Below are 11,051 nucleotides of genomic sequence, written 5' to 3'. Positions count from 1 at the left end.
AGCTGGAAAAATAAGATCCATGTATTCCATGATGTCACAAGGCCATAAGTTTCCCTCGGTTCTTGTCTCCCCAAAGGATTTCATTTAGGGGACAAGATAGGTGAGCATAACAGGTTTTATTGGGTGGGTTCACCAGAAGGGTCACGGAGCTGCCTGGTCCAGGAGCGAAAAGAAGGGATGTGCCGGTGTAGGGTGAGCTTTCATACTGTCCTGAAACCCCACCCTCCTTATGTACAGTATTTGGGGCAGTTACATTTGGGTTTCGTGTGCCATGTTGGAATTTTCTGCTATGTCTAAAGCTGCAATGTAATGCCTGCAAGTCTTGATCACAGCTGTGTGGGACAATTCCCATCTCTTCTAGGAGGGTGCCTCCCTGTCCCATTTCTTGCCTGTTTATCTCTGGCCAACTAACAATCTGGATAAGACAACAGGACAGTGCAGTGCCCAGAACCCCCCATGAGAAGGCAGCGGCTTCTGAGTTGTCCTTCCCACAGTGGGGTGTGCTCTAGTGGGAAGAGCCCGCTCCCTCCCCAGCTCCTCTGTGTGCTCGATGGCTCGGGGACCCGGTATGTGTGTGTTTAGGAGGTCACTGGAGTCTCTCAGAGGCTGGGATCTGGCCCTCACTCCAGTAGCACCAGCATTGGCTGTCTGGCGCCAGGATATGTGTGTTCTTAATGAGGAAAATCATGAGGCCGTCCTCACTCCTCCACTGCGGGAGCTTGGAGAGGTGGAGGGCAGGAAGACAGACATGCAAGTGTTGGGGGAGGACATCCTGGACACCATCCCCAGCTGTGCTCCTTGCACCCCCGCCTCTCTGCCCCCCACCGCCTTATTCTGCTCCTTTGCCCCTGCAGTCTTGCCTCCCACCTCTCCCAGGGCCAGCAGTCAGGCAGCAGAGGAGAGGGGACATATCCTCTCTCTTACTCTCTTAATGTGGAGAGATGGCCTCAGGCATTTCAAGTAAGACACTAATCAAATAAGGACAGGTGACAGCCAGGCCTCGGCATTTGTGGAAGGCGGAGCCGCTTGGCTGTTGTCCGCACAGGACAGGGAGTTGGACTGGGGAGGAGACAGCACTTATTTAACCTGCTCGTTACACACAGCCCCTGGCTCCTCCGACAAGGGAGCACCGTGTGAAGGTGCAGATAAGCTCCGCTGGAAAATTGACAGCAACGCTGGAGACCCGCTCCTCTGCTCACCGCTGAGGCCCCTGGGTCAAGGCTCTATTAAACTAGAGGAGGTGAGGCAAATGAGGGCCCCTCGACACGACCTGGACATGCAGGAAATGAGCCTCGCTTCCCTGAAGGGGAGAGGGCCGTGTGGGTTGCAGGAGGTGGCGCTCAGAGGAGGTACTGGTGAGTTTAGGTGGAGGAGTGGTGTCCCCAGTAGAGACCCAGGCCAGATCCCAAGTGGACGTCCTATTTGCACAGAGGGAAGCACGAAGGGGTGGAGCAGAGGGCAGAGGCTCAGCACACAGGAGTGAAGACAGAGCCACTTGGTGCCTGCAGAGCTCCCTGGCAGTGGGAACCACACCCATGGGGGATCTCAGCAGAGGAGGCGGGTCTGTGGGGCAGGAGTCTGGGCCAGTGTTGGGGGGAGCACTGGGACAGGGACAGGGCAGTAGGTCATGAGGGAGGACTGTACTCCCAGGAAAGAGAGTCTGAAGCCACAGTGGCCCAGCCAAAGGAAACAGGCCCCTTTGCCTGTGGCCCTCACCCTTCGATCCTGTACATGGGCAGGTGTGTTCAAGCAACGTTTAAACATGCATGCCCACATGGTACTCACAGCTCTACATGTGTGTCATGGGATGCATGTCTGTGCTTGCCTAAAAGCCCAGTTACAGCCCCAATGTGCAACATGATGGTGTTTGGAGCAGGAGCTTTAGGAGGCCATCAGGGTTAGGTGAGGATGGACTTAGTGCCCTTAGAAGAAGATGCACCAGAGAGCTAAGTCCTCTGCGTGGCCTCTGTATCAGCCTCTCTCTCCTGTACATGTGTGAGGTAGGCCTTATGAGCCACAGCAAGAAAGCAAGAAGAAGGCCCTCGCCAGGTGCTGACCGTGCTGACCCCTCATGTGGTTGTCCAGAACTGCCTCCTGTCCTTTAAGGCCCGGGTCTTGGCAGCAGGCCAAGATGCTGGGGCACAGTCATGCAGACAGAGAGGCCGTCCTGGCCAGACCCCTCATCCTAGGCGGCAGTGCGGCCTCGGGTGTGTGACGGCACTCGGCTGAGCCCTGGGATCCTCCCTCCCACTCACTTCACAGAGCTTCAGCCAGGCTGGGCAGCAGAGGAAGGGATGGAAAGACCCTCCAGAGTAGACTAAGAATCTGCTCTGGCCTGAGGCCCTGGAGGTCATGGGCAGCCCTGTTGTCCTGCCCAGGCCTATCTTGACCAGGGAGGGGGCTGTCTGCTCTGGCACCAGCTGGACTGCTGAGTGGCTGCTCCTGTCTGTCCCTTTTCACTCCTCAGTGCCAAAGGGGTGCGGGGATGGGGCTCAGACAGCAGCTCCGCGCCCATGCAGCCCAGTGCCTCTAGCCCACGTCTCTCTTAGGATGGGTGTTGGCCTTCTCCTCCTGGGGCTGTTGGGACGAGGGTGGAACAGTCCAGAAGACCAGGATCCCCCACTCAGAGGAGCAGGAGGAACAAACTGGGAGTATTGGGCTGGGCTCCGGCCATGCCAGGAACCAGGTGCTCCCTCAGTATGGGGCACCGAGGAAGCAGGGGAGGGAAGTCCCTGTGCCTCTGTGTGGATTGCACCTGTGGAATTTAGGAGGGGGTATCAGATTAGCCTGTGTGAGATTGTGACCAAAAGGCACCTGTGGATAGGAATGCACTGGTGATTTTTCTCTGGATTCCTAAAGGAAGTCAGTTTTCCCTATCAAACTGGGCTGAAAGATGAAGGGAAGTGATAAAAATAAAAATTATGAATTCAAATAAAAGAAACCGTATTAAAAGTAACTCTGGTCCAGTGTGGCAGTGCATGCCTGTAGTCCCAGAGACACAAAGGCTGAGGCAGGAGGACTGCGAGTTTACGGCCAGGTGAGCATGGCCCCGACACTGGGATCCTGAAATGGCCTTTCTGGCCGCCCTGTCTCCCTCAGCTCGGCAGCGGGACACTCAGTTCAGCTAAGTCCAATCCTGCGGATGTGGGAGGGTGAGTGAGGGCCAAGAACTCTCACAGGGATAGAGGGAAAGACCAGGATAACATGAGGAGACACGGAGGACAGGAAGGCTGTACCAATGGGCACTTGTGTGTTGATCTGCCGAGGGTTTGTGAAGGAGACAAAAATAAGTAGAAAATATTTGAAGAAACAGTAACTTAAAATTTTCCAGAAATATATAATTCCAGCATTTGGGAGGCTGAGACAGGAGGATCATCGTGCGTGGACAGTCTCAGCTACTTAGTGAGGCCCTTTGCAACTCAGTGAGACCCTGTTTCAAAATAAAGAATAAAAAATAGGGCTGGAGGTGTAGCTCAGAGGTAGAATGCCCCTGGGTTCCATACCCAGTATCACACACACACAAAAAAAAAAAAGAAAAAAAATTTCCAGAAATAAAGAAATGCACAAACCCAGAGACAGAAAGGGTTTAGAGAATGCTAAGTCAGAGAATAAAAAAAAATCCTTACATAGACATATTAGAGTAAAATTAGGTTTTTTTGGCTGGGCCTGGTGATGCACCCTTGTCCTCCCAGTATTTGGGAGGCTGAGACAGGAAGATCACAATTAGTGGACAGGCTCAACTACTTAGTGAGGTCCTTTGCAACTCAGTGAGACCCTGTTTCAAAGTAAAGAATAAAAAATAGGGCTGGGGGTGTAGCTTGGAGGTAGAATGCCCCTGGGTTTCAGCCCCAGGCCCGAAAAAAATAAAAAAAAGTGGTGCTGGGGATTGAACCTAAAGGCATTCTACCTCTGAGCTACACACTCAGCCCGATTTTATTTCTTATTCACTACTTGCTAAGGCTGTTCTTGAACTTGTGATTTTCCTGTATTAGCCTCCCAAGTACTAGTATTATAAATGTGCGCCACCATGCCCAGATAAAAATTTTTTTTTGTGTGTGTGTGGTACTGGGGATGAAACCCAGGGGCATTCTACCTCTGAGCTACACCCTAGCCCCATTTTTTTAATTCTTTATTTTGAAACAGGGTCTCACTGAGTTGCAAAGGGCCTCACTAAGTAGCTGAGGCTGTCCGCAAACTGTGATCCTCCTGTCTCAGCCTCTCAAATGCTGGAATTACAAGCGTGCGCCACGACACCCGGCTTCAACTAATTTTATGCTCATAGCAGAAGTGAGCAGGAAACAGAGATATTCTATATACCGCTGCCCTTGCCCAGGCTTCCTCTAAGGTTTCCATTCACATCCTAGTGGCACAGTTTTACAAAAGATAAACCCACATTGACCTTCCAAAACATTGGCCAAAGTCCATGGTTTACATTAGGGCTCGATCTTGGCATTGTACCTTTTGTGGTTTCCACTAGTGTTTAATGACACATATCTACCATTATTATATCTCATAGACTAACTTAACTGCCCCAAAGTCCTCTGAGTTCTGCCCGTTCTTCCATCCCTCCCTATTCTTCTCTGGCTACCAGTGATTTTTTTAACTGTCTCCATAGTTTTGCTTTTCCAGAGTGGACTGTAAGTTGGAACCAGAGAGAAGCCTTTTCAGATTGGCTTCTTGCTCTTAGTAATAGGCCTTTTAAGATGCCTCCACATCTGTCTATGGCTTGATGGCTCACTTCATTTTAGGACCAAATAATGGTCCATTGTCTGAATGCACCACAGTTTATTTATAAATGTAGGTATAAAAAACTTCAGAATAGCTGGGCGTGGTGGCACACTCTTGTAATCCCAGTGCTTGGGAGGCTGAAACAGGAGGATCACACAGGTTTGAAGCCAGCCTCAGCTACTTAGTGAGGCTCTCAGCAACTTAGTGAGACCCTGTTTCCAAATAAAGTATAAAATAGGTCTGGGAGTATAGCCCGGAGGTAGAAAAGTCCCTGGGTTTCACCCCCAGTACCACCAAAAAACAACAACAAAACACCCCCAAAAAACAAAAACAAGAGCCGGGTGTGGTGGCGCACGCTTGTAATCCCAGTATTTGGGAGGCTGAGACCGGAGGATCGCGGTTCGCGGACAGCCTCAGCTACTTAGTGAGGCCCTCTGCAACTCAGTGAGATCCAGTTTCAAAATAAAGAATGAAAAATAGAGCAGGGGGTGTAGCTCAGAGGTCGAATGCCCCTGGGTTCCACCCCCAGACCCGCAAAAAAAACCCAAAACCAAAACCAAAAACAACAACAACAACAACAAAAAACCCTTCAGAACAGCAACTGGGTCTAATACTATATTAAAAAGCAAACAATTTTCCAATAACATACAGCTAAAGTGACATGTAAAATTTTACTATTGCATACACAGTAATTGGGTCCATATTGTCGAATAAAAAAGTCAGACATATAAGACTACTATGAAGTATAAGAAAATCCATTTCTAGGAATGTCAAGACAGGCAAAATGAACTTATAATGAGGGAATCTGGAAGTGTCATTGCCTGGGGAGTGAGGGCATTGGCAGTACAGACGGACTGGGAAGTGTGAGTGCCTAGTGTAGTGTTGGAAATGCTCACGAGCTTGGTCTGGGTGGTGTTTAGTGTGTGCCTATGTAAAAATTCATCACACTGTATCTAAGAGGTGTCTTTCTCTCTCTCCTTCCCTTTCTTCCTGTCCTGGGGATTGAACACAGGAGCATTCTACTCCTAAGCTACATCCCCACCCTATTTATTTATTTATTTCTGGTGGTTGAATGCGGGGGTATTCTACCTCCGAACTACAACCCAGCTCTTTGGATTTTCTGTTTTTGAAACAGGGTCTCCCTCAGTTTCTGAGGCTGGTCTTGAACCTGCGATCTTCCTGTATCAGCCTCCCAAGTACTGGGATTACAGGTATGTGCCACTACAACTGGCTTATTTTTTATTTTAAAACAGGATTTCACTGCCTTGCTAAATTTTAGCAAGTCTCCAACGTGCAAGCCTCCTATTTCAGCCTTCCAGGTGCTGGGATTACAGGTCTGCACCACCACCTCTGGCTAAGATGTGTGTACTTCACTGAAGTAATTTATATCACAATGAAAAACATATATCCTGAGTGAGAAAACTCAATCCCAGCCATGTGGAAGTGCTCACACTGCGCAGGTGTGATGGAGGGGAACTTGGTTAAAATGCCCTGTCTTTCCTATTTTACAATAACATGGACGTATTTTTAGGCCCTCCCAGGATCTTGGAAAGAAGAGAAAATTTGTCTCTGATAAGGATACCGCCAACATCCCAGGGACTCACATAGCAACGAGGCCAAGACCTCAAAGAAAGACAAGTAAATCTTACTAAAGGCCGTTAACTGAAAGACCTAGAGAAATAGAAATACTGGATCTGTGTTTTGGGATGATTTCATCTTAGACAGATGCCTATTAGCCCAAAATTAATTACAACATTCGATAAATTCCAGCAGGAATTTGGGGGAATTAAATTGATTATAAAACCTAGAGAGAAGAATTGAGAACCACAAATCGCTAATCCAATTGAAAGAGAACAAAGGAGCAACACTTGTTCTGCTGATGGTCTAACTGATTCCAGTTACACTAACAGGAGCTGCGTGTGCCGGCCTAGGAGAGACCCCGGCTGACAGTGCAGGGTAAGAGACTAGAGACAGATGGATGAACACGAACAGACTAATAAAAATATTCTTAAATTTTTTTTTGTGGTATTGGGGATGAAACCCTGGGACATTCTACCTCTGAGCTATACCCCCAGTCCCTATTCTATTTTTTATTTTGAAACAAGGCCTAGGTTGCAGAGGGTCTCACTAAATTACTGAGGCTAGCCTTGAACCTGCAATCCTTCTGTCACAGCCTCCCAAGTACTGGGATTACAAGTGTGCACCACCACGCCTGGCTAAACAAACAATTCTAAACAAAACCACGAGGGAACTCAGCAGGTGACAGAGTGCCTCTCAAATCAATAAGGGATGGTGGATTATTCAGTAAAAGGTGTCAGGAAATGGTCTGCCCTAAAGTAGGGGAAACTGTGACTGTGTGTGCAAAGGTTCCAGAAGCCCAACACAGAGCATCAGAGTGAGAAAATAAAATTCTTTTTATACCTAAAATTCTGTTTAAAAAAGTCTTAATGGAACTAAGTGCAGAAGCACGTCTGTAATCCCAGTACTTGGGGGGCTGAGACAGAGAGATCATAGCTTTGAGGCCAGTCTCAGCAATTTAGCCAGACCCTGTTTCAAAAGAAAAAACAAAATAAGTGGTGTAGCTCAGAGGTAGAATGCCCCTGGGCTCAATTCCCAGCGCCTAAGATTTAGGAGACATTGCTCAGAGGCAATGAACCCGTTTGTCTGGATTCTGATTAGAAAAACCCACTGTTTTTTTTTTTTAAAATCATTTTTGAGACATCTGGGGGGATTTGAGCTTGGGCTTATCATTACGTATATAATATTAAGGAATCCTGGCTCCTTTTGTTAGCTGTGGTAATGATATAGTAATTAGGTTAAAGGGAAAGAACCTGTAACTATCAGAGATGCAGCAAGAAATATTTGCAGGTGACAGGAAGTGGTGTCTGAGATTTGCTTTAAAATCTGAGGGGAGATTTGCTTTAAAATCTATGGGGACGCACACCTGTAATCCCAGTACTTGGGAGGAGGAAACAGAAGGATCTCAGGTTCAAGAACAGCCTCAGCGATTTAGTGAGGCCCTCTACAATTTAGTAAAAAAAAAAAAAAAGGCTGGGGGTGTAGCTTAGAGGTAGAACAGTCCTGGATTCACTCCCAGCACCACAATAAATAAATAAATAAATAAAATAAATAAAATCTGAGGGAAAAATCTGTGTGGGAGAGAATGAACGAAGCCAGACTGGCCGTGGGTTGATAGATCTGGAAGCTGGGTGATGGGGGCGTGGGATCCCGCCCAGGAGGTGCGTGGAGAGCCCCAAAGGTGGCTATGCTCTGGGGAGTCACAGCCTTTCTCTGAAGCTCCTTTCTCAAGAAAAAAAAAAAAAAAAAAAATCCCCCAAATTTGGCATTCTGAGCGCAGCGCCACCACCTTTGTTGTGAATTACTCGCTAGTTAAATTGCTTGGCTTTCTCTCCGTCTTGGAGCCGATTCACATTCCGCATTCCCGGGTGGTGTCGCCCTGTCACCCAGCGCCAGCAAACGCCAGAGGGATGCTGAGCAGGTGGGCGGGGCCGGCTCTGCGCGTGCGCACAAGGCCTCGCCAGCCCCGGGCAGCAAGGGCTGCACCCGCCGCACGGGCAGAGCAATTTTTTATTTTGCGGAAGTTCTTAAGGAGGCTGAAGCCTGGTGGGGTGGCTCACACCTCTAATCCCAGTACTTGAGAGGCTGAGACGGAAGGATCACAGGTTCAAGGCCAGCTTCAGCAACTAAGCTAGACCTTTGGCAACCTAAGCAGGTTGTAACTAACATTTTCCTGGGGCAGACTATGGGGCCAGGAGGAAGTAGGAAATACATTTTCTTGCAGTTCCCGAGTCAGAGTCAGGAGTTTGAAGTCTGAACGTGGCAGCCGGGTCCCTTGGAGGCACCAGGGCAGCACCCAAAGGGGCAGGAGTTCCTTGAGCTTCTCCCTGGCTTGTGGCCCTCACTCCAGCCCTGCCTCGGTAACCACGGAACTTTCTCCTTCCTCTGCTGTGTCTGTGTATCTCGAGTCTCCTCCTTCCTCCTGTAAGGATGCTGGGCGTTAGAATTAGGCCACCCTAAATCCAGGATCTCATTGGGAACCCATGTCTAAATAAGGTCACATTTGCAAGGAGCAGGGGGTGGGTCTTGGTCATATCTTTTTGGAAGCACGATTTAAACGTTCCAGGGGCTCTGGCAGTGTAGGTGGTGAGTATCAGGAGAGGTTATGAAGCAAGAGCTGCACTCCCCAAAAACTAAAAATAGAAATATGATCCAGGTCTCTGTCTTCTGGATGTGTATCCAAAGGAAACAAACTCAGCATTCAAGACAGACACCTGCCCGTCTATGTTTATTGTGCTATTCACAAGAGCTAAGATTTGGAATTAGTCTCGGTGTTTATGAGCAGATGAATGGATAAAGAAAATATGTTCTTTATATACGATGGAGTACTATTCAGCCAGAAAGAAGAATGAAATCCTGTCATGTGCAGCAAAATAGATGGAATTGGATGATATTATGTTAACTGAAATAAGGCACCCACAGAAAGACAAAACCATATGTTCTTTCCCATATGTGGGGGCTGAAATAAGTTGACCTCAAAGTATTATAGTGGTTACCAGAGACTGGGAAGGGTGAGGGTGTGGGAGGGTGAAAAAGGGGGACTGGATTTGATTAGTGCACACTGTATACATTTATGGAGATGCCAAACTGAACCCAACTGAGGTACACTTAATATGTGTTAATTAAAGCATACTCCAAAGCCGGACATGGTGGTACATACTTGAAATCCCAGCACTTTGGAGGCCGAGACCAGAGGATCGCGGTTCGCAGACGGCCTCAAATACTTAGTGAGGCCCGGTTTCAAAATAAAGAATAAAAATTGGAGCCAGGCGTGGTGACACACGCTTTTAATCCCAGCATTCAGGAGGCTGAAACTGGAGGATCACGGTTCGCAGACAGCCTCAGCTACTTAGTGAGGCCCTCTGTAACTTAGTGAGACCCTGTTTCAAAATAAAAAATAAAAAATAGGGCAGGGGTGTAGCTTGGAGATCAAATACCCCTGAGTTCCATCCCCAGACCCACAAAAATAAATAAATAAATAAATAAATAAAATTTAAAAATATAAAAAATTAAAAAAAATTAAAGCATACTCCAGTGTCAGACAGGCTGGGGCTTGAATTCCTCCCGTCTCAGCCTCCCAAGTACTGGGATTACAATTGTGCACCACCACACCGGGCTTTGTTTTTTATTTTGAAACAGGGCTTTGCTAAGTTGCTCGTCCTCTGCATTTGAACGACTGAGGACGTGCTGAAAAGGGACTTCCCTGTACCTCGAGCTCTGCCTGGGCTCTCTCAGCTCCCTCTGGGCCCGCTGTCCATCAGTTGCAGTGGCCAGATGCGCTGTCACTCCCTCTGCTGGCCCCAGCAGCCTGATCCCACAGCCCGAGATCACTCCGGCACGCCAGACTTGGCTCAGACTGACTCTTATTTAAAAGAAAAAACAAAGCACATCTGCTGCTCAGCGGCCTGGAGTTAGTCAGCCTTCTGTTATTGAAACAAATACCCGAGATAAATGAACCTACAGGAGGGAAGGTTTGCTTAGGCTCACAGCTTTGAGATTCTGGGCCCTGCTTCGTTGGCCCATTGCTTTGGGCCTGTGTGAGGCAGCACATTATAGTGGGAACAGTTAGGACACCGGTACCCATTATGGTTAGGGCAGAGGAGGCCCTAACCTTGGGGCTGGAAGCAGGGCAAACAAGGAGGCCAGTGCCCCACGATCTCTCTTGAGGGTACGCCAAGTGCCCAAAGGCCTAAAACCTCCCACTAGGCTCCGCCTCTTAAAGGTTCCACCACCTCCCAACAGTGCCAAGCTGAGGACTGAGCCTTTAACACTGGGACTTTGGGGGATGCTCCAGGTTCAATCCATAGCAGGGCTATAACACACGTGTCTGAGAGTACACAAAGAGAATGTACATGTTGTTTGAGGATGGGGATGATTTTTGGAAATGATTTTAGATCCTCTTTGTCAAGTTCAGAGAATTATGTAGCAGGAGAAAGCTGTGTGTGTGTGTGTGTGTGTGTGTGTGTGTGTGTGTGTGTGCATGAGAGAGAGAGAGAGAGAGAGAGAGAGAGAGAGAGAGAGAGAGAGAGAGAATGAATGGGGATTGCACCATGGGGCATTCTACCTCTGAGCTATACCCCCAGCCTTTTTATTTTCTTTTTAAAGCAGGCTCTCACTAAGCTTTGGAGGCTGCCCTTGAACCTGAGATCTTACTATCTTAGCCTCTGGGATTCCAGGCGTGTGCCACCGTGCCCAGCTAGGGGACAGCTCTTTGGCATGGTGATGGGGGCTCCGGGTGTGCTGGG

Source organism: Muscardinus avellanarius (assembly GCF_963383645.1).
Source record: "Muscardinus avellanarius genome assembly, chromosome: 1".
In the NCBI taxonomy this organism is placed as follows: Eukaryota; Metazoa; Chordata; class Mammalia; order Rodentia; family Gliridae; genus Muscardinus; species Muscardinus avellanarius.
This window is presented reverse-complemented; position numbering follows the sequence as displayed.